The sequence below is a fragment of the Lygodium microphyllum genome, chromosome 22 (assembly GCF_053477565.2).
Source record: "Lygodium microphyllum isolate KBCC chromosome 22, Lygodium_microphyllum_v1.1.10, whole genome shotgun sequence".
Taxonomy (NCBI): Eukaryota; Viridiplantae; Streptophyta; class Polypodiopsida; order Schizaeales; family Lygodiaceae; genus Lygodium; species Lygodium microphyllum.
Window position 1 is genome coordinate 65,415,931 of NC_141156.1, and position 24,530 is coordinate 65,440,460.

The following is a 24,530-nucleotide window of genomic DNA, read 5'->3' on the forward strand; positions in this document are numbered from 1 at the left end:
TTTTTCTCAAAGCGACGTCACTATGTGCTTTGTTAAACGCATCGTTGTTAGCATCGTTATGTGCTCGCTAAAAGTGTCGCAAATAGCGTTGCTATATGTGTCGCAAATAGAAGTTGTGATGCTAATAGTGATGCTTTTAGCGACACTGCTATTTTGCATTGCAAATAGCCATCGCTATTGCCCCATTCCCTTATAGGGTTATTAGAATTTATTTTTATTACAATATAAAATTTTATAATTAAAGTAATGCAAAACGTGTAAAACTAAGAAATATGATGATAGTTGATGAATCAATAAAAGTAATGATACTACATATGGGAAAAAATAGTGCATGCTGGTTACCATGGCTATATTTGTATATTTAATGATAAAAATTTACAAAATTATCACTAATTATAATAATAGTAATCAATAAAATAGTAAAAAGTTAAGAAAAACGGATTTTTGAGCCTAGAAAATAAGAAGAAATTAAAGGAAGCATTTGACAACTTTAAAGTGAGCAATATGCATGTGATTTAGTCTCAATCTACCCTTGCTCTTGTATTAAAGTGGTCGACTAAGGATAGGTTATATATGAAATGATACATAAAATATAAAAATCAATATATATGAGGCATAAATATGAAATGAATACTGAAATTTTACATCTTCTCAATGAAGAACCAAATGGTTGTGCATCATAGTAACTGATTTAGGGTTTTAGTGAATATCTAAAGGAGTGAAAGCATAGGTTAGCTTGGTTCCATTCTTTCAACACCGCATTGTGCTATAATAAATCATGAAAATAATGGTTTCACATATCACGTGCCTATTTTATTAGTTAAAATTGTTTGAGTACCATGTGGTACGATATGTTACATATGCAAATAAGTATGGTATTGGAATAAATCTCCTCAATGCATAGCAATTTGCAAACCCATTGATCCACGTGGAGTGAAAGAGGATCCCTAGCTATAGGTTAGTGCATTTATTCTTGGGAAAAATATTATGTAAGATTATAAAAAATTTCCTAAAATGATATATATCAAGAGAGGAGCATGTTATGATATGTTATATGTTTTAGATGACACATCTTGGGGCCAATCCTTGGTGTGTAGGAGAGCCATAGTGGCCATAGCACTTGGCTTGAGAGTGCCCTTTATGTGTGTGATTTGAGGGGTGAGATAGTCACCTAGGTGTGGAAAACTCCTTTGCTTGGAGTTAGAATGGTTAATTAGTTGGAATTAACTTCCAAATTGTATCTACAAATGTAGCAGTTAGAACAACTACTTATAGTACCCAATTGCTCTTGGTCGCCGTGAGGCTGTGTGGGTATCTTTGATGTATTTGGGAGCCCATTGGCTATAGCCGTTAGAGCTAGAGTTAAGCTCATTTTAGATCTCGATAGATAGTGCATTTACCAAGAGTCTTTAGGATTCCCAAAAGGGTCTAAGACTCAATTCTTAAGTGTACAACTCTTCACTCAGAAAGTAGAAAAAAGAGCTATTAAGGCAAGAACATGAGTGTGTGCTAGAGATCTCTTGGATTCAACAAGACCAACATGAAGAACAACAATGACAATGTAGAGAATTTTTTTGCAAATACTCCTTGGACTATACTAGTCTAGTATCCCTTGAAGCTAGGGGTATTACAACCCCTAGTAGTAAAAGAAGTCTCAATACACACACAAGTAGAAGCTTACCTTTAACACCTAAAGTTGGATGGTCAAACCAGGTGAAGTGGTGGATCAACACCACCATCTAGTGGTGCCATTATCAATATCCTACTTATCTCTCCTAAGCCTATTTCTATACATATAGGGATGGCACAACCACCCTTAATATCCCTCAAGTAATACAAATCCCAGTAGCCATGCCAGATCTACTCACTTTATAGTATTCATTGCCTATCTTTAGTGGAAGTCCAAACATAGATGCAACATTACATATGACGACTTTCAAAAACTTGTATTTAATTGTCAAGTTGATGAGAAAGCAGATCATTTGACATATTTCACATGACTTTGAAGGAAAATGCAGCTCAGTGGTACTATCAACTTGTGACAAATTTTATTGCCACTATGCAAGTGTTCTACATTGTGTTTCATATAGAGTTTTCTCCTAAAAAGGGGGGACCAATATTGGATGTGTGTCCTAAATGATACTCGGTAAGAATTCAATGGAGTGGAAAAGCATATGCTCAAAAGATATGTGAGTCTTTAATTGGTGTTTCGGTAATACTATCTATTTACCCCCTATTGCTAGCTTGTAATTGTTCTTGAGAGGATTGGATTTCATAATTCAACTACACTTGAGTAACATTGCACTAAACAATCTAGATGCGGCATAACACTAGTAGAGAGAGTCAAGTCAAGAATTTAGGCTGCCTATGTGGCAAGAGGGCAAGCTCTCTCAATGATTGGGATGGTACCGAATGTGGTACTAACATTATAACTCAATATGGGCACCACCCAATAATATCATGGGTCAAAGTCAAGGGACTTCAAATTAATAATTGCCTAAATTATGAGCACCTATAGGGCCCAGCCAAGACCCTTGATGTCTATGAGTAGTGGGCAAGCTCCCATCATAAACCAAGGGTTTGTGGAGCCATGAACCCCTTTATAGATCATAAAACCTAATCTGGGGAAGGCTCTTGATGCCACTAGTTATGAATCCTCTACATCAAATATTATTGAGAAAGTTAAGGATATGATGAAACATTCCACTAACATGATTACTGAACAATATTGGCAAATCATTGTGGATGTTAATTTTGTAAGGCATCAACAAAATATGGTAGGCACTAGGAAGTGTGATGATGTGGGTCTATCAAGATTTAGTTATAAGTAGTGTGGTGGTCAACACTTCCCTTGAAACTATCCCAATGTTAAATGTGACATATGTGGGAAGTTTTGCCACTTAGCCCCAACACTTTGCTAAAGAAAGATTAGTTCCCTTTAGCAAGAAAGTGGACAATCAGATCCTATTAATCATCGAGCACAAGGAAACAATCTTCAACAAGATGAGGAAATGAAGCAAATTTTTTAGAGAGGAAAGGTTGGAGTGCGTGCGAGAGGCTAGCTTTTTGAGTGAGCTTTTGATCGAGTTTTTTTGGGCAGCCTCCATTTCTTGTTCCATATAAACCACTTATTCCACCCCTTGATTTTGTTGACCTCCACCACCACTACCACACCAACTTCCTCCACCACCATTGCCACCGCATTTGCCGCCATTGCCTCCACTACTGCCACCACCACCATGGCTACCTCCACCACCACTACCACCATCTCTATTGCCGTCGCAATATTGTTGCCACCTCCACCACCACTACCATTATCACCACCACCTCCACGATTACCACCACTACCTTCACTCACTCACTCACTCACTCACACACACACACACACACACACTCTCTCTCTCTCTCTCTCTCTCAATTTCTCCCTCTACGTATATATTCTCTTTTTCTCTTTCTAGCACACTTGATCAAATAACACTCCATCTCATGTAAATAATTTCTCTCTCTCTAGCACGTAATGTGGATTCATTCATATGATCACCTCGGAAGAATGGAACACCACGGCCCACATCTCTCTCTATCTCTCACGAATTACTCCATGTCTTTTCTCTCTCTCAGTTTAGGGTTGTATATGTAATTTCTCCATGTCACTCTACATTCTCTCTCTCTCCCTCACACACACACACACACACACACACACACACACACACACACACACACATATCTCCCCCACACACATAATGTGAATGGTTGGGTATCCACTCGATGTTTTTAGAACTTTAATGTCGATGCATTGATAGTTCCCCCGCCTTCCCTCCCCCTCTCTCTCCCTAATGCCAGGAGGCATACTCCATTGTGGATTCCGTGAGACCACGGTGGATTCCATAAAACTATAGTTATTTGTCAGGGCTCGTATTATACAAGGTGGATTTCTTGTGTGAGAAATTGACGGGGACGCCTGTCTTTTTTGGGCGTCATGTTAATTTAATGTGCATGTGGGTGATTCCACAATGGGTGATTCCATAAAATACATATTTAAATTAATGGACATTGATGAGTTTAGAGTGCACTCGTATTAAATTAAGGTTAGGATAGAGTTCCAACCTATTTATTTATTTTGTAGCTGAAGCCTACTAGGTATTTACTTTTGTCGGTTTACTTTTATTATTTTCTAACAATTGTGAATGCTTCAGTTGATGTGTAGAGCAGGTGGCGGTGGTGTTGGAAAGCACACTGGGGCGATAGCGTGTATTCAGATTACCTAGAAGAAATTATCATTTTTGATGGGCGCCGCGCCTTATCATTAAAGGTATGGCCTTAATATTTATTTAGGTGTGCTTATTTATAGAAGTAATTAACAAATATTTATTATTTATAGAAGTAATTAATAAATATATATTATTTGGTTTAAATATTTCATCACTGGACATTGTATTTTAGCACATCCTGACTTTTGGGACGCCCAACCGCTTTATTCTTTATTTGGACAAAAGCAAACACTAAAGCGAAAGGATGCTAATTGTAAATTGGACTATTTTTGAGCTTTGAGATGAATAAATTTATAAATACATGCCTTGTGAAGCACTTACACAAGGCATAGGGGGAGATTGTACCCAATTTGTCTCTTTTCTTCATGTCATGCAAAACTTCCTTCTTGTTTTGTGAGCTTTAATAGAGTTATTTTGTTCTTGGGAACCTTCCAGTGCTCACTACGTACGCATCTAGCATCCGACTTGTTGAGATGACAAGCTCAACACATGCGAACATTAATGATGGACCGCCTGGTTAGATGGGTCCACACGTCTACACTTAGCACGTCGGTGGTCATTATGACTCTCACATAGCCAGTGACTCATTACTTATTATATTCAGGTTGTTACACCTATTTACAACTGGCATAGTTATAGCACCAGTCAACTAGTGTAGTCGGTTATGCATTGTTTGACTTAGTAGGCCACTTTTCTTTATGTTGTATCTTATCTACACTTTGTGTACATTGTAAAGAGTATGGAAGAAGAAGAAAAAGAAACTAGCAAGAAAATGTTTTGGCCTCTATCTCTCTTCTTGTCTCTTGAGTGATCTTCTCCTTGTGCATTCTGTGTGTGTTCCATGCAGCATCTTGAGCAAGTCCCCCCACCACACAATTCTTGACATGGTATCAGAGCTGCGCCACTGAGAGAGGCTGATTTCAAAGGCTGAAGTGAAGGAGAAGAAGCAAGGTTCGACCAAGCAAGCCATGGGTAAGAAGCTCTCCCATTCTTCCACTCTTTCTCTTGGACAATGCCTGTGGAGGCACCAGAAGTAGGCAAGAGAAAAAATCTCAGACAACAGTTCGAGATACCCTGCAATTTCAGCTGTGTTTGCCATATACTGATGCACAGGTTACAGATTTCAGATCTATAAGTTCAAATGTGTTTATCAACGAATAAACACAAGGTTTATCTGCAAACTGGTTGCAGATTGCATGTATTGTTGAGCAAACAGTGAAAAAGTCTGTCTGGTGCATTGCTGTGCACTACAGGTCGAGGGTTGCAGAAGATTTGCTTATTGTTTGGTATTAGTCTTGTGATGATGGCAGAGAATAGTGGAAACCCCATCATTGAGAAGCTTGATAAGAACAACTACCCTTCATGGAAGTTCCATGTCACAAACTTCCTTATTGGAAAAGGCCTCTATGAGTTTGTGTCAAGTGAAGAAAAGGAGCCGGAGGTGAGTGATCCTCCAACTGCAGAAGAGACAAAGGCACGGAAGGAATGGAATGCAAAAGACAAAAAGATCATGTATTGGTTGTCTGCAGTAATTGACAATAATATGCTGGGACATATTAGAAATGCAGAGAATTCATATGCAGCTTGGACCATACTTGAAAGTATGTTTTTCGTAAATACAAAGGTACGAAAGATTCAACTCAAGCAAGAGTTGAATATATTGAAGAAAGGGAAGATGTCTATCAATGAGTATGTAGTGAAGGTAAGAAGCATTGCAAATGCCTTGGCAGCAATTGATGCAATGCCCGATGATGATGATTTGGTGTTGTCTACCTTAGGCTTAACAATGAAAAGGCGTGGAAGTCTTTTGTAATTTCTGTATATGTCAGAAAGCCATTTCCAAATTTCGATGAGTTGGTCTCCCTTATGATCACTGAAGAGATCAACATGCAGAGTGAGACATCTGAAAGAAGTGGTGAACAGGTCTAAGCTTTCTACTCCAGTTCAGGAAGGGGACGTGGCAGGTTCTCTTCAAGAGGCAGTGGTACACGATGTGGTAGTGATAACCGGTAAAACAGATTGAATTAGCAATTTGGCGATATGCAGGTTTCAGGAGGTCGTGGTAACTTTAGAGGAATGGGAAGCTTTAGAGCAAGAGGTGGATGGCAGAACAAAGGTTCTAACAACTCTGGTATTGTGTGTCACTACTGTGGCAAAACACGTCATATTGCAGCCCAATGTTATGCTAAGAAAGATGATATTCGTAGTGGTAAGTTGCAACAAGGAAACTATGCATCGTCTTCATGATGACAGAATGAAGACAAAAATGAACATATGTTTGTTATGCAACATATGTTGAATGTTGTTACAGGAAAGGAAACACATGATGATGTTTGGTATGTTGATTCAAGTGCATCCAATCATATGACCAGCCATGCAGAATGGTTTGGAGAGATGCAAGATTTGCAAAATGCAGGTTATGTGTAGACGGGTGATGATTCATGCCATCCAATTTCACACATTGGAAAAGTTCCCTTGTCCTTACATGATGGTAAGACAGAGTCTTTCAGATGTATTACATATGCCATCTATTACAAAGAACTTGGTGTCAGTCGGTCAGATGGTAGAACAAGGGCTGCAAGTCAGATTTAATGCAAAGGGCTACTTTGTAGAAGGCATCAATGACAAGTGGAGGTTGGATACAAAGGGAAGTAGAGTTGGACGTATGTTTACTCTGGATGCTGAAATTCGTACTATGAATGCTGCTATGTATGGTAAAGGAAAAGGTATTGTTGCAGATATTGAAATTTGGCACAAACACATTGGACATGCAAATGTACAAAGGCTGAAATTAATGCAGTCGAAAGGGTTGGTTACAGGTTTGCCTACATTTAGAGTTGCAAAATTTCATAAGGTATGCGAAGCATGTCAGTTTGGTAAGCAGGCAAGACAACCCTTTTCACATGACAGAGATGTAAGCAGAAATATCCTTGATGTCATGCATACAGATATTTGGGGGCCTACACAAAATGTATCTCTTGGAGGTAGTTCATACTTTGTCACATTCATTGATGATTGTTCTAGAAAGTTGTGGGTATATTTTATGAAGGAAAAGAGTGAAGCATTTGAGCACTTTAGAACTTTCAAGGCTGCAGTTGAAAGAGAAACATGCTTGAGGCCAGATGGAGGGGGAGAGTACCTTTCGAATGAATTCAATGATTTTTTGAGGTCTCATGGGATAAAGAGACAATTCACATGCAGGTATATCCCATAGTAAAATGGGGTTGCAAAAAGGAAAAACATGCATATTGTAGAAGTTGCACGTGCCTTGATGGGGCTGAAAAGAATATGCCAAAGTATTTTTGGTCTGAGGTTTTTCATACTGTTATTTATATTATGAATAGAACTCCCACAGCTACAGTTCATGGTATGACCCCTGAATAATATTTTACAGGTAATAAACATGATGTTTCACACTTAAAAGTGTTTGGCTGTATTGCATATGTTCATGTGCCAGATGAGTTGCAGAAGAAACTGGATCCAAAGGCTAAAAAGTGTATCTTTATTGGATACTCTTTAGAGCAAAAAGGGTATCATTGTTATAACCCTGTCACATGTAAGTTCAAAGTGAGCAGGGATGTCATCTTTGATGAAATGAGTAGTTGGTATGTATTTAGTGGTGATGCATTGGATGATGATGATGATCATGACACTCATGTGTAGGTTGAAAAGCAAGAATCATGCACTCTTAGTGGACCAGAGACATCATTTGGTAGTCCTTGGTCTGGGAGACTAAGGAGTAGCTCTACATCTTCATGTGCATCTAGTAGCACTACAGGTAAAGACAAAGGAAAGAATAAAGTGTCAGATGGCATTGATGCAGTTCTTGATGGAGACTTCAGTGGCTCATAGAGCTTGGATGATAAGCTTGGTATTCCTTCTGTCAGGACACCAGGTGTACAGAGAGCTCATAGTAATGTAAAGGCTCCATTGAGTCATCCGGTAGTACGCAGATCTAGTAGGGTCAGATACCCTGTTAAAAGATTTGGTTTTGAAGGTTATGCAGCTCACCATTATTCTTATATGGTGAAACTATTTGAGGATGTTGAGCCCACTTGTTTTGAGGATGCTGTTGGTCATACTCATTGGGATGTAGCAATGGATGAGGAGATGGCTGCATTAGAGGCCAATAAGACTTGGGATCTAGTATCATTGCTGAAGGGCAAGAAAGCTATTGGATGTAAGTGGGTTTATAAGATTAAGCACAATGTATATGGTTCTATTAGTAGGTACAAAGCTAGGCTGGTTGCAAAAGGCTATGCCCAGACATATGGCATAGATTATGATGAAACCTTCAGTCCAGTTGCTAGGATGGCAACTGTCAAATGTGTGATTGCTTTTGCAGTGCCAAAGGTTGGAGGTTGCAGCAAATGGATGTGAAGAATGCCTTCTTGCATGGTGATTTGCAAGAAGAAGTGTATATGGATCAACCAGCAGGTTATGAAGATTTAGAGCATCCCACGTATGTGTGTAGGTTGAAGAAGGCACTCTATGGGCTCAAGCAAGCACCTAGAGCATGGTCTAACAAAATCAGAGAGTATCTTGTCAATATTGGCTTTTATGTTTTTGATGTTGATCACTCACTTTATATGAGAAAGGGAGATGCAGGTTTGGTCATCATAGTCATCTATGTGGATGACTTGATTATTACAAGTGATAGTGATAGTGGGATTACTGAAGTCAACGACTTTTTGAACAAAAAGTCTGAGATGAAGGATTTAGGTGAGCTAAGGTACTTCCTTGGCATTGAGGTGATCAGATGTGATGATGGTATATGGTTGTCCCAAAGACAGTATGGCTTGGATATGTTGTCCAAGTATGGTATGACATCATGCAAACCACTTTCAGTCCCGTTGGAGCAGAATGTAAAGTTGAGTGCTGATGTTGGGGATGAGATAGAAGACCCTACTATGTTCAGGAGGATAGTGGGAAGTTTGATCTACATGACCATTACAAGGCCAGACTTGAGCTACGCTGTTGGTCTTGCGAGTCAGTTTATGCAAGTACCTAGAAAGCCACATTTGGATGTAGTCAGACGCATATTGAGATATATAAAGGCCACATTACATTATGGACTTTTCTATGAGGTAGGTACAGATGTACAGTATTTGGATACAAAGATGCAGATTGGGCTGGTAGTATGTCTGATAGAAGATCTACCAGGATTGTTCTCTCTTGGTAGTGCAGTAGTTACTTGGAGCAGCAAAAATCAATCTACAGTTGCTTTGTCGAGTACAAAGGCTCAGTATAGAGGTACTGCTATTGCAGCATGTGAGGTAGTATGGCTGCAAAAGTTATTGGCTGATTTAGATGTGCAGGTGGAAGGTCTAGTTGTCATTTATTGTGACAACATGAGCAGTATACAGTTGGCTAGGAACCCTGTATTCCATACCAGGACAAAACATATTGAGGTACACTACCACTTTGTGAGAGAGAAGGTACTAGTAGGTGAGATTGATTTGCTGTATGCTAGCATATAGGATCAGATAGCTAACATCTTCATGAAGGCATTGGGTATAGAGAAGCTTCAAAAGTTTGGAAGCTTACTTGGAGTTACAGAGATGCAGTTGAGCTTGAGGGGGAGTGTTGAGATGACAAGCTCAACACATGCAAACATTAATGATGGACCGCTTGGTTAGATGGGTCCACACGTCTACATTTAGCACGTCACTGGTCATTATGACTCTCACATGGCCACTGACTCATTACTTATTATATTCAGGTTGTTACACCTATTTACAGCTGGCATAGTTATAGCGCCAGTCGACTAGTATAGTCGGTTATGCATTGTTTGACTTAGTAGGCCACTTTCCTTTATGTTGTATCTTATCTATACTTTGTGTACATTGTAAAGAGTGTGGAAGAAGAAGAACAAGAAACCAGCAAGAAAACGTTTTGGCCTCCATCTCTCTTCTTGTCTCTTGATTGAGCTTCTCCTTGTGCATTCTATGTGTGTTCGGCGCAACATCTTAAGCAAGTCCCCCCACCACGCGATTCTTGACACGACTTGGGCACCAATGGTATCAAAGAAAAGTTGAGGGCTCCAATCACTTACCATCTTGTGCTAAGGCGAAGCTCCTAGAACGAACGAGCTACCGTCAATACCAGTGTGTTCCTAGTGGTGAAGAACCCCTTGATGTGCTGTAGGATCGCAAAGGACCACTCTTGTTGACAAATGCCACTTTCCAAGCTCTTGTATCAAGAGGTTTTTTTTTAAAAGACACAGAGAAGAAAAAATTCATTAACATTAGCTTTTAAGCTTAATAAAAGCTTAAGAAAGAGCTAAGGCCTCAAATTCCATCGTCCTCCACAGTGACAAACGTCGAATCCGTCGTTGATGTCCTTTTGTTCTGATCGATTTCAAAATTTCGTTAAGCTTTTATAAAGCTTAAGGCTTTAAAGCTTACTAAAGCTTAAAGATTTCAATCTTTAAATTTTCTCCTTAGCGGATGTTCATACTGAGCTCTTCTCCAGATCAACCCTGAACCGGTTTTGCAACTCCAGTAAGCCCGAGTTCACACCTGCACTTTGATAGAGCCAATTTTTAGCAAGCAGATTGTTATACAGAGTCTACATAGACAAAGTATTCATTGGAAGAAGACCTTCATTAATTATCGTACTTGCAAAAGAAGAAAGATTGCAAAAATCCATATTTAAAAAAAAGCAAGCCTTGTAAACCCAAAACTTGAGCTATGCTCATCCCTCTAACAAGATTTTGAGTGTGTGAGGTTGTTTGAGATTTTGTAGGATGTTTGATCAAACCATGGAAGATTTTATGGCCGAAGATGATTTACCGAAACCAACGATGGAATAAAAATTGAACCTAATTATGATGCAACTTCAAGAGGAACGAAGAGCAAGTCAAATTTTGCAAGCTCAATTGGCTACTCTTCAATGATCCATTATCAATCAAGATGGACCGCCACCCCAAGATGTTATACGATGTACAATCAATGCGACACTTGAAGCACAATCTATCATGAAAGAAGCCAAGATAAGTTAAAAAAATTTCAAATCCCGTACTTTTACTGGGCTACGTGACAAAAAATCTATTCTCACTTTTATCAGTCAGTTCGATGATTATTTCCATGAAGAACAGTATGGTAAAAAAGATGAACTCAAATGTGTCACTAACCATTTAGTGGACAAAGCATCATTATGGTGGACTATTGTCCACAAGAGTATTGATTTTTCTACTACTCTTGGGAGGATTTTCAAAAAAAAAATTGCAAAATTTTCTTACACCTCAATTCCATGAAAAAGCAATCAAACAGTGGGATCTTCTGCAACAAAGAGATCGTGAGTCTATTTCACAATACACTGAGCCTTTTTGGAATGCCTTATTGCAACTTCAAATGCTTGAAGATGTATCTAAGGCGATCCACAAGTGTAAGTATATGTCTGATTTGCTTGGTCACTTCTAGGCGGAGGTGAACATATTTAAGCCAACGACTCTCGAGGATGTCATTTCTCTAGCCCATGATGCTGAAGACAAAATTCGTGGATGAGAGAAGCAACCAAAAAAAATTTCAACTAACGGTAACTTGGGTACAAAGCAATTCAATTCTAACTTTTGAAGATTCAATCAAAATTTCTTTGTTCCTTCTTCTTTTGTAAATCCTGGACATGACCTCTTCCTTTACCATCAAACGCAAATTCAAATTCTAAGCCATCTCTCCAACCAAATAATAACATACCTAGACTTCCAGCCATTACCAATAATATTTTCAAAGCCAAGCCTATAGTTCGCTACAACTATCAACGACCTGAACACTTAGCAGTAAACTGTCAATCCAAGAAGCCAACTATTCACATCAACTACTTGGGAGGGACTGAAGACGAAGGCCATGAAGATTTGCCAGATTTCACGGAAGATGATGATGATATTGATACTACTTCAGATACTTTACTAGGTATGCCAAATCATCATTCATCATTAACAATGAAATGTCTTGTGCATGGTAAAGAAAAGATTGTTTTGCATGATGATGGAAGCATACATGATTTTATTTCTGCAAAGCTAGTAAAAGAATTGAATTTACATACTGTTCCAACTCATTATCGCTTAAAAGTTGCATTCTTAGGTACCAAATACAATGGTACACAAGAAGTTCATGATTTAGAAATTTGAATTGGTGATCATGTTGAGCATAAAAATTTCTTGGTTGTGCCTTTGCAATCTAGTGACATTATTTTAGGAATGCCTTGGCATCACAAATATAATCTCGATATAGATTATTCCACGCATTCAATGAAAATTCATTATAATGGAAAACAAATTACATTACATGGTATTCACACCTTTGATAATTTTCCATTGCTTAGTCACACATAGTCTAAACGTGCATTAAGAAAAGGTAGAAAATCATACTTAGTATAGGTGAATGAAATTGAAGCTAAGAAAAATCAGACGCATCCTAGGCACACACAATTTCTTTCACAATTTAAAGATTGTTTTGCTACAGACTTACCACCTGGTTTACCACCTATGCGTCCTGAAGATCATAAAATAAATTTAATTCCTGGTTCTCAACCACCATGTAAAGCACCTTATAGGCACAATCAAATTGAATAGAAAGAAATCCAAGCCCAATTTGATAAATTGTTAACCCGAGGACTCATTAGGCTTAGTAGTTCTCCTTTTGGTGCACATGTCTTGTTAGTCAAGAAGAAAAATAATACCTACAGGATGTGCATTGGTCTATTGTGCCCTAAATAAGATCACTATCAAGAATAGATATCTGATCCCTAGGGTAGATGACCTCATGGATAAACTACAAGGGGCCACAATATTTAGCAAGATAGATCTCAAATCTGGATATCATTAAAGTACGATTGGATACACTTTCAAAACTGCATTTAAAACTCAATTTGGTCATTATGAATTCCTTGTTTTAACTTTTGGTTTGAGAAATGCACCAACCATATTCAGTCGAATAATGAATCAAATATTTTTGAAGTATCAGCATTGTGTAATTGTTTTCTTTGATGACATATTGGGTTTTAGTAAGAATGAGAATGAGCATTATGAACATTTATCTTTGGTTTTAAAATTATTGAAAGAGAATCAATTATATCCTAACCCTGAAAAGAGTGAATTTTTTCCAAACCCACATTGAATACTTAGGACATATTGTTTCTTCTGATGTTATTCAAGTTGATTCTAAAAAGATAGAAGCAATTTTGAATTGGTCGATTCCTAGAAATGTGCATGAATTACATTATTTCTTAGGTCTTGCTAGTTTTTACTGAAATTTTATGAGAAAATTTTCATTGCTTGCATTGCCTTTAATGAAATTATTAAAGAAATGTGTTGTATATCATTGGTCTAATAATCAGCAAAAGCCTTTTGATTTATTGAAACATGCTTTAACACATGCAACTGTTTTGCAATTACCAAATTTTAATCGACATTCTTTCTAGTAGTCATTGATGCTAGCGGATCATGAATAGGAGTTGTCCTTATGCAAGATTCACATCCCATAGCCTATTCTAGTTGCAAACTTAAACCCTTTGAACTGAAGCATTCTACTTGTGATAAGGAATTGCTAGCTGTAGTACAGGCCTTACCTCAATGGAAACACTATTTAATGGGATATGAATTCATGATCAAAACTAATCAACAAAGTTTCAAATATCTCCTTAGTCAGCCACAAATCTCTGACCATCATATTAAATGGGCTATTTTTATTCAAAGTTTTCATCCACTTATCCAATATCAACTCGGAAAAGAGAATGTTGTTGCCGATGCCTTAAGTAGAAGACCAAGTATCCATAATATCTCAATTATATCTTTTGATTCCCTTATCTCTATGAAAGATACCTATGACCAAGACCCTAGTTTTCAAGTTGATTGGAATAAATTAGTTGCTAATAATTGGATTCCAATTGATCCATAGTCTTATTCTAATGGATTTATGTTATATGAGAAAAGGTTGTGTGTAACTGTTCCATTTAGATCATTTGTGTTGCACGAAATTCATTGTCCCCTATATCAAGGCCATAGAGGTATTATTTCTACTTTACATACATTGGTTGAAGATTTTTACTGACCACACATGGAATCTGATGTTTCTAACTTTGTATCTAAGTGTTTAATCTGTCAAAGAGTCAAGTGACACCATGGTAAGCAATATGGTTTGTTAATTCCTTTACCAATTCCTGAATGACCATGGGAACATATTTCAATGGATTTTATAACTGGTTTGAAGCTAATCATGATATGATTTGTACTATTATAGATCGATTTAGCAAAGAAGCATATTTCCTTCCATGCAAGAAAATATTAACTGCATCTCATGTTGCACAATTGTTTTTAAAGACTATTTTCACTAACCATGGTTTGCCAAAAGTTATTATTTTTTATCATGATTCTAGATTTTGCAATAATTTTTGGACTACTTTGTTTGCCAATTCAGGTACTAAGATTGATTTTTCATTTGCATTTCATCCTGAAACTAATGGGTAAACAAAATCTACTAACATTACAATATTAGATCTTTTGTGTTGTCACAATGCATAGGGTTGAAGGTCACCGCAAGGGTTTAGCAAGAGAAGAATCTATGGGGGTTCAAGAGTTTTTACTTCGGAGATGGTAGAGATAAGAGAAGGGTTGAAGGTTTCAAGCCAAGTTTTTGAAGATAAGAGGTAGCACGGTGAAGGTAGATTTAGGGAGAGGAGTAGATGGAAGAGAAGGGGTTCGAAGAGATTGAAGATGTAGAATAATACTCCCAAAAAGAATTAGAAAATATAGAAGAATACTAACAGAGATGAAGCTTGTCAGTTTCTTTCAACACTATGAGAAAATATAACTCCAATAGACAAAAACATGTACAAAATAATACCTTCCTCTATGCTTCTTAGATCGCCAATCTAATGCCTCCCTTAGCTCCAAAAGGGGGGTTAAATATCAGGACACCTAACTAGCCAGATCACTCCTTCTTCATCTCCCACTTCGGAGTGTTGTTCACTGCCTGAAAACAACGATCGCGCGTTGTGCAATTTCATCAATCTCTCTTTTTACATAAAATCCTCTCAAATTGGCTGAAAGCTACATGGTTTCTTTTACATGTCATCCTAATCTAGAAGTTGTCTATAATTTTATGGATTTTTACAAGAGATAATATCTAGAATATAAAAAATTAGCTAAAAACTTGTTCAAAAAAATATAATATTTTGAACCATGGACACTAACACTAATGCCTAAAGTGGCATTGGCTCTCTAAATCTAAAAGAAAGCCACACTCTAGATTTTTTAACACCGTGTGCACGTAGCGGCATGACATCCACCCCCTCCTAACCTACCCATCCTTTGGTATGTGCCAAAGTCTTATGGATTTGCAGTATCAGAAGAAGTATCTTCTACCATGTCAATGTCTTCATCTTCTGCCTCTTCTTCTTCCTCTTCTGTCAATGTCTTCATCTTCTGCCTCTTCTTCTTCCTCTTTGTCTTCATGCTCTTGAATTTTATTCAAGTCTTCTAGCTCATATGTTGAACTTTCTCTTCGTTTGAAGAGTTTGATTCTTTTTCTAGCTATGGGTATCTTCATGCTTGTTCCATCCAATTTAACCAATGAATATGTGGCATTGTCATGAATGACCTTTACCACATATGGGCCAAACCAACGCTTTACCATCTTCCTAGAAGCAATGTATTGATTGTCTAGGCTGCTGTCATAGACAAGCACCCAGTCATTTTCTTGAATTTATCTTGGCCGAAGCTGATGTTGCTTATCAAATCTTCTTTTGTTCTTTAGTCTTGCTATCTTTAGCTTCTCAATAGTTGCTTGAACATCTTCTGGCCTTCTTTCTAGCTACCATATGCGCAAAGTCAGCAACTCTTCTCTATTGATACCTTCCTCCCAAGGTGGAAAACTCCATGTGAGAATAGATTCTTCAATTGGAATAATTGGTTGTTGTCCATGCATAAGTTTAGCTGGCATATAGCCAATCACTGTACTATGAGTAGTCGGGCAAACCCATAATGCAAAAGGTAGCATCTTAGGCCATTCTTTGATCTTTCCTCTACAAGACTTTGCTAGAGCTTTGAGAATAGGCTGATGCCCTCTCTCATTCTTTCCATTGCCTCTTCAAGATTGTAGGCTGATGTCAAAGCCAACTTGATACCCACTTCATCTATAATGTAATCCCTTCATAGCTGCTGGCCGACAGAGTGGAGACAGCTTAAGAAAGTAGTCACTATAAGCAAGTCAATTTCAAACAGACAGTTTTGACACAAATAAGATTTAGCAACCACCATTGAGCAAAGAAGTTGTGTGTCTCATTTGCATCCAATTCTCCTCTATCTGCATTTACTTTACCCACACAATCATATCTACAAAACACGTCTTCAAGCAAAAAATGGCAAACAGCTTGAGTGGATTTGGTTGTTAAGGCTTTGCCCTCAACTTGATTGGTTAGATCTTCTCTTGCAAGCACTAAATATCGCATATTCCATATTCTTGTAGGCATGGTTACAAGATTAATAACCCATCTATAATGTATAGAAAAGGGATAAGTCCATTGTAACCCATCTCGATGCTTAACCATAGAATACATTTGACGCACATAATATATTTCAACAAAATGTGCTATGTCCCAATACATGTTTTGCCACCATTATTTTTCTTTGACTTTAATAAAGGTTCCCCATATGCCTCTATGTCGTGCCCACAAGCTTTCATGAAATTCCTTCATTATCTGTTGTTGCAACCTTTTGTTACCTATAACTCAGGTAGGTGCTCCTTTCTTCTTTTTTGCATGCTTCCATAGATGTCCTTCTTTAAGAAAAAAACCATATGCTTTCCTCTTGATTTGCTTGAACTCCTCATCAGTCCAAGTCTCCTTCTTCCTCATTATTGTACTCAAATATTGGCTGATCTTTAGCCCATCTTCTTCATAATCTTCTTCAAGGAAATGAAGTAGAACTTGAGCAATGCAATGAGCATGTTGGCTTCTAGTTCACCACCCTATTTTTTCATCTTTGGACCAGTATATGTAGTAACTGAAAAGGTATTTTCAGCAGCCATAGAATGAAAGTCTTCAAGTATGAATTCTCCAACTTCATCTTCTTCCATAAGCTCTTCTTCATTGTCATATCTTGCATGTGATAGCATGTTAGCAACTGGATTCTCCTTTCCTACAATATGCTTTAATTTGGGGTTGAGAGATTTAATATATACAATACATCTTAGCATAGCAATGTCGGGTGTAGAGTAGTTGGCAATCATGCCCAATAGTGGAAGACAATCTATTTCTACCGCTATGGAAGCACCTATAAAGTATTCACGATCACACTTTAATGTTGTTACAACTCCCCACAATTCCCTTTTTACTTGTGCATACCTTCTTTGATGTTCATTGAGAAATTTTGCTCCAAAATGAATTGCATACCTATTACCTTCAAGATCCTCTTGGCCAATAGCTCATCATATCCCAATGGGACTTGTATCCACAGTAAGGATGATGGGTTGACCATTTGAATAATCAGCCCTTTTAAGAGTGGGTGTTGAAATTAATAGCTTCTTTAATTTACGCATAGTGAGAGTATGCTCATTACCCCAAGAGAATCTTTGGACTTTTCTTAATAATTGATAAAGATTTTTGGCTACATGAGCAAAATGTGGTATCCATATGAGATAGAATATGCATGCACCAATAAAAATTCTTACTTCTGAAGCAATTGTGCATTTTTCTTGCATTCTGCTAATGGCATCTATCTTGATTGGCAAAATTTTGCGTCCATAGGGGCCACATAGATGACCGACCACTAGGACTTCTTCTACTCCAAAAATCGACTTAGCTCTAGAAAGGGTAAGATGTACCTCTTCTAGCCTTGTCAAAATCCTGTCACAATCATGAATATGGTTAACTACAAATGTCCTGCAACCATCTTCTCAAGCTCCTCATTCTTTTCATTGACTTCACATCCCTTGATAGGTACATCATCAAGAAATGGAAGAGTAAGTTATGGAATAAAGTCCCTTAAGACTTTGTGCATGGTATTCATCATATGGGCTACAAAGTTTGTTGCACCTTGTTGTAGAGTGCACATGCGGACCAATCCAAGAGATGTCTTCATTGTGGTAATGTCTCGGCTTTCTAATAAAAGCTGAAGTTGGTTATATCCTGAATATAGGTTGCCCATAGAATAAATTTCTCTACCTACAAAAGCTTAAGCAAACTCATCAACAATTGGATCCGAACTAACATTTCAGATTGTGACACGACGATTGACAAGCTATAGATCTTGATTGAATCGTAAAAATCCATTTTTCTTAGGCATAGTAAACCATCGGTTTGAGTAAGGTGCTGAAGAAGGTTCCAAAATCTTCATTTTGATCTTTTCATCTAGAAGTTTCAATAATTTGGGTAAATGCACCCTTGGAACAGAATAGGTTTGAGATTCCAAGGTACATGTGGAACTGTAAAAATGACCATAGGAGCCACAATATTTGGATCCACACAGCCTACTTCACTTGGCTGAAATGCAAAAGCTTTTCTATGTTTCATTAGCATTTGCATAAAAGAGTGTTTTTCAACCGACAAAATAAAAAAAAATTCACCTATTTTGAGCTCTTTTATAATTTCAGATGTGAACTTGTGACCAACATTGGAAGTATCATGAAAACTTGGCTGATTTGTTGTCCTATCAGCCAACCTTTCACTTTCAGTAAGCAATGGGACTACCACAGGATTGACTTTCTTATCCACCGTCTTGTATTTTGTCTCCACTTGCGCTTCAACCTTGTTGAGTAAACCAATGTCTTTCTGCTCAACAATTCTTGAATTGCTTGATAAAAATCCAATGTACATACTTCTATGGGCTGATTTTCAACTTGATTTTCTATATGAGCAGCTGCATATATTTCAGCCAATGTGTCAATAGTAATCAGTAAAAAAAAAAGCTCAAAATATCTTCATTTTCAGCCATCATGTCATAAGTTTTTAGCTCCCTTTTTACATGACATAAGTATTTTCTTTTAGCTTTAGTTATGGCTAGAAGAGACTTATAACAATCCATACTATTGGCTGTACATTGTTGAGATATCGAGCTCCACTCGTGATATGCCAGGGTGACCATTGTGCATTTATGTCATCGATGTGTCAGTTGTAGATGCGATTGGTACACCGCTCATGAATAATAGCTAGATGACAGCTATCCTTATCTACTCTAGTTCGTGGCTCAGTTAGTATGCTACCTTAGTTAGTTGAGTTTGGTTTGAGACCCATATATAGGGTTCTTCTATTTCTTTGTATAAGAGTTCTTTTTGGCTTACACAACTAAGAAGAGGAAAACTGTTTTTAGCCTCCACCTCTGTGTGTATTTCCTCATTGTGCAAGCAAGAAAGCTACAGCCCTTGGCGACCCTATTTTTTTTTATTTGAGGCCATTTCGGGGCCTGTTTTGGAGGCGAAAGTTTTCTGCATGCACTCAGGAAAAAGCCCCATTTTATGCTGTGCGACCATTGTTCTACAGGTCGGTGAAAAGTTACCACAGAAATTGCATCGTATGCTTGTGTGCAGAGACATTGGGAGTTACAAAATCATCCTTGGTTCCTGTTTATGCAAAATCATCACTAGGAAGTGACTGTGTGGTCAAATACCACTTTCGCCAGTTTTGCAGATTTGCCCTTGTGAGGGTAAAGCTGTGTTTTTTGTAGTGATAGAATTGTTTGCAGTGTTTTGTAATGGCATCTGATTCTCTTTCACAGATTGTAACTGAAAAGCTTGACAAGAACAACTTCTAAGCATGGAAGTTTAGAATGATGAATTTCCTTATGGGAAAAGGATATTGGGAATTTGTTGTAGGAAATGAAGAAGAACCAGTTCTTCCTGATGTTCCCAATCAACAGCAAATGCAGGCATTTAAAGCATGGCATGAGAGAGCTAGGAAAGTTATGTATTGGCTGTCTATCAGCATTTCAGACTCTATGATTGTGCATATTCAGGATGCAAGTATGCCAAAGGAGGCATGGGATACTTTGTCAAAAATGTATAGCACAAATACGGCTGTCTATCAGCATTTCAGACTCTATGATTGTGCATATTCAGGATGCAAGTATGCCAAAGGAGGCATGGGATACTTTGTCAAAAATGTATAGCACAAATACGCAAGCTAGGAAAATGCAGCTCAAACAAGAAGTGCACAATGTGCAAAGAGAAAGTATGAGCATCAATGACTACCACATGAAGGTGAAGAAGATCGCAGATGCACTTGCTTCCATTGGGTCGCCAGTGGAAGATGATGATTTAGTTTCTGTGACCTTGAATGGTCTAGGAAAGGATTATGCACAGTTCCGAACATCCATTTCTGTCCATGAAAGATTTCCTGATTTTGAGGAGTTGATTTCTCTTCTAATTTCTGAGGATCAGAGAAATGGTGGTGTATCTTCTTCAGGAGGAACTTCAAAAGAAGCCGTCTTCTACTCAAATGCTCGAAGAGGTAGAGGCAGAGGTAGAGGAGGCCGATTTGGAGGCCGTGGTAGAAATCAGAATATGCAGCAAACTCAAGAAAACCAGTCCTATGGAGGAGAATGTGGTAACTCTAGAGGCAGGGAGAGCCAAAGAGGTCGTGGTGGATGGCAAAGAGGCCAAAATGCAAACAACAATGTTGAATGCTACTACTGTGGTAAAATGGGTCATATGGCTAAAGACTGCTATAAAAAGCAGAATGACATCATGAATGGGAAATTGCAACAAGGGAATTATGCATCTTCTAGTAGACAGGGTGATGACAGAAATGAGCATTTGTTTATGGTACATCACATGAACAATTCTGTGACAAGTGCAGAAGAAAGCAACGATGTGTGGTATGTTGACTCAGGTGCATCAAACCACATGACAGGTCATGCAAAATGGATGGAGGATACAAGGAAAATGGAAAAACCAGGATTTGTGGAGACTGGTGATGATACTGCACATCCTATTGTGCAGATTGGAAAAATTCATTTGTCTATGCAGGATGGGAAAAAGAAATACCTGTCCGATGTATTTCATATCCCAAATATCACCAAGAATCTGGTTTCTGTTGGTCAAATGGTTGAGCAGGGCTTGCAGGTCAGATTTAATCATCATGGATGCTTTGTTAAGGATATGAAAAATAAAGGTCGCTTGATAGCAAAAGGAAAGAAGAAGGGCAGAATGTTTACGTTGGATGCAGACATGCCTGAATTGAGTGCAGCAATGTTTGCACATGGGACCGGTGTAGTTGTAGATATTGATATATGGCATAAACACATTGCTCATGTTAATGTACAGCAACTTAAATCAATGCAAGCCCAAAATATTGTTGCAGGATTGCCCAGATTCAAGGTTGCAGAAATGCATAAGGTATGTGAAGCCTGTCAGTTTGGAAAACAAGCAAGGAAACCATTTCCTAGACATGTTCAAGAGAGTGAGAAGCCATTGGAATTAATCCACTCTGATGTGTGGCCTACTAAAGCTGCATCTCTTGGAGGCTGTCATTATTTTGTCACTTTTATTGATGACTATAGCAGAAAAGTTTGGGTGTATTTTATGAAAAATAAAAGTGAAGTTTTTGGGCACTTCAAAACTCTTAAAGCTATGGTTGAAAAAGAAACAGGCCTGCAGATAAAATGCCTAAGGTCAGATGGAGGGGGAGAGTACCTCTCAAATGAGTTTGCAAGGTTCCTGCAAGAGCATGGCATAAAGCAGCAATATTCATGCAGTCATACCCCACAACAAAATGGAATTGCAGAAAGGAAAAACATGCATATTGGAGAGGTATCTCGTGCCATGCTCAATGAAAAAGACTTGCCAAATTTTTATTGGGCTGAAGCAGTTGCTACAGCAGTCTACATAATGAACAGGACTCCCACTGCAGCAATACATGGAATGACTCCAGAGGAGAGGTATACTGGTAGGAAACCATATATTTCTCATTTGAAGGTTTTTGGTTGCATTGCCTATGTACATGTGCCAGATGAGTTAAGATCCAAGTTGGATCCAAAAGCTGAGAAGTGCATCTTTATTGGTTATTCTCTGCAGCAAAAAGGGTATAGATGTTATAACCCTTCTACTCGTAAGTTTACAGTGAGCAGAGATGTTGTTTTTTATGAGATGAGTAGCTGGCATAAACCAGTAAATGTGATTGATAATGTAGATGCACAAAATGGTAATGCTGCACAGAATTCTCAGCAGCAGTCACAAGATATTAGTGGACCTGGAGCGTCCTCTAGCAGTGGTTCACATTCTTCGCCATGGACAGGTAGATTGAGATCAGGAGAATCTTCTCAAAGCAATGCAGATAGTGGTATTCAGGTATCATGAAAAGGAAAAGAGAAGGTAAATCAACCTATGTTGGATGTGAATGCAGGTCACTCTTATATAGATGGTGAATCCAGTGGCTCAGAACAGAGCATTGATGATGAGTTGGGTATTCCTTCTATTGTTACACCTGGAGTAAGGAAGACCAGGGATGCTTTAAGAGCACCTGGGAGTGAACTTACTTTGCGCAGGTCTACCAGAGCTAGGTATCCTGTGGATAGGCTGAAATATGATGGATTTACAGCCATTCACTATGCATATATGGTTAAAGTGATACAGGAACCAGAACCCACTTCTTTTGAGAAAGCCATGGGAAAAGAAAAATGGGAGAAAGCCATGGATGAAGAAATGGATGCCTTGGAAGCAAATTCTACATGGGAGTTGGTATCTTTGCCATATGGTAAAAATGCAATTGGCTGTAAGTGGGTTTATAAGGTGAAGCACAATGCAGATGGTTCTGTGAACAGATACAAGGCAAGATTAGTAGTCAAGGGGTATGCACAAACATATGGCATTGACTATGAAGAAACATTCACTCCGGTTGTAAGGATGGCAACTGTAAGAGCAATCATTGCTATGGCTGCATCAAAGGGATGGTCTTTACATCAGATGGATGTAAAGAATGCCTTCTTGCATGGTGATTTGCAAGAAGAAGTCTATATGGAGTAGCCACCAGGTTATGTGCATGCTGTTCATCCTGAGTTTGTTTGCAGGTTGAAGAAAGCCTTGTATGGCTTGAAGCAAGCACCTAGAGCATGGTCTGACAAGATAAGACAGTATCTTGTCACTATTGGCTTTCATATTTCCAAAGTAGATTTCTCACTTTATGTGAGAAAAACAGAGAAAGATATTATGCTGCTTGTCATTTATGTTGATGATTTGATTATCACAGGTGACAGTGATGAAGATATCCTTCATGTGAAAATGCTATTGAAGCAAAAGTTTTAGATGAAGGATTTGGGAGAGCTGCGTTATTTCTTGGGCATTGAGGTGATTAGATCACCAAGTGGGATACAGCTCTTGCAGAGGCAGTATGGATTGGACATGCTGTCCAAATATGGGATGACAGGCTGTAAGCCTATTTCAGTTCCTTTGGAGCAGAATGTGAAGCTGAGCGCAGATGCAAGTGAGCTTCTGGAAGACCCTACTATGTACAGACGCATAGTAGGAAGCTTGATTTATATGACTATTACCAGGCCAAATTTGAGCTATGCTGTTGGACTGGTAAGTCAGTTTATGCAGGCTCCAAGGAAACCACATTTGGATGCGGCTAGACGCATACTCAGGTATGTAAAGTCCACGTTGCAGTATGGACTATTTTATGTGACTGGGGTTCAGACACAGTTGCATGGATACACTAATGCTGATTGGGCTGGTAGTATTTCTGATAGACGATCTACCAGTGGATATGTGTTCTCTTTTGGGAGTGCTGCAGTCACTTGGAGTAGCAAGAAACAGCCTACAGTTGCCTTGTCGAGCACAGAGGCTGAGTACAGGGGTGCAGCAATGGCTGCATGTGAGGTAGCTTGGTTGCATAAGCTACTTTATGATATGCATCAGTCTCCAGATGGGCCAGTTGTCATTTATTGTGACAACATGATAGTATACACTTGGCAAATAACCCAGTTCATCATGCTAGAACAAAGCACAGTGAGGTGCATTATCACTATGTGCGAGAGAGGGTTTTACTAGGTCTTATTGATCTAGTTTATGTCAGCACAGAGGATCAGGTAGCTGACATATTCACAAAGGCATTGGGCGCAGAGAAGCTGCGCAAGTTCAGAGACCTACTTGGTGTGCAAGAATTGGGATTGAGCTCGAGGGGGAGTGTTGAGATATGGAGCTCCACTCGTGATATGCCAGGGTGACCGTTGTGCATTTATGTCACCGACGTGTCAGTTTGCAGATATGGTTGGTACACTGGTCATGAATAATAGCTAGATGACAGCTATCCTTATCTACTCTAGTTCGTGGC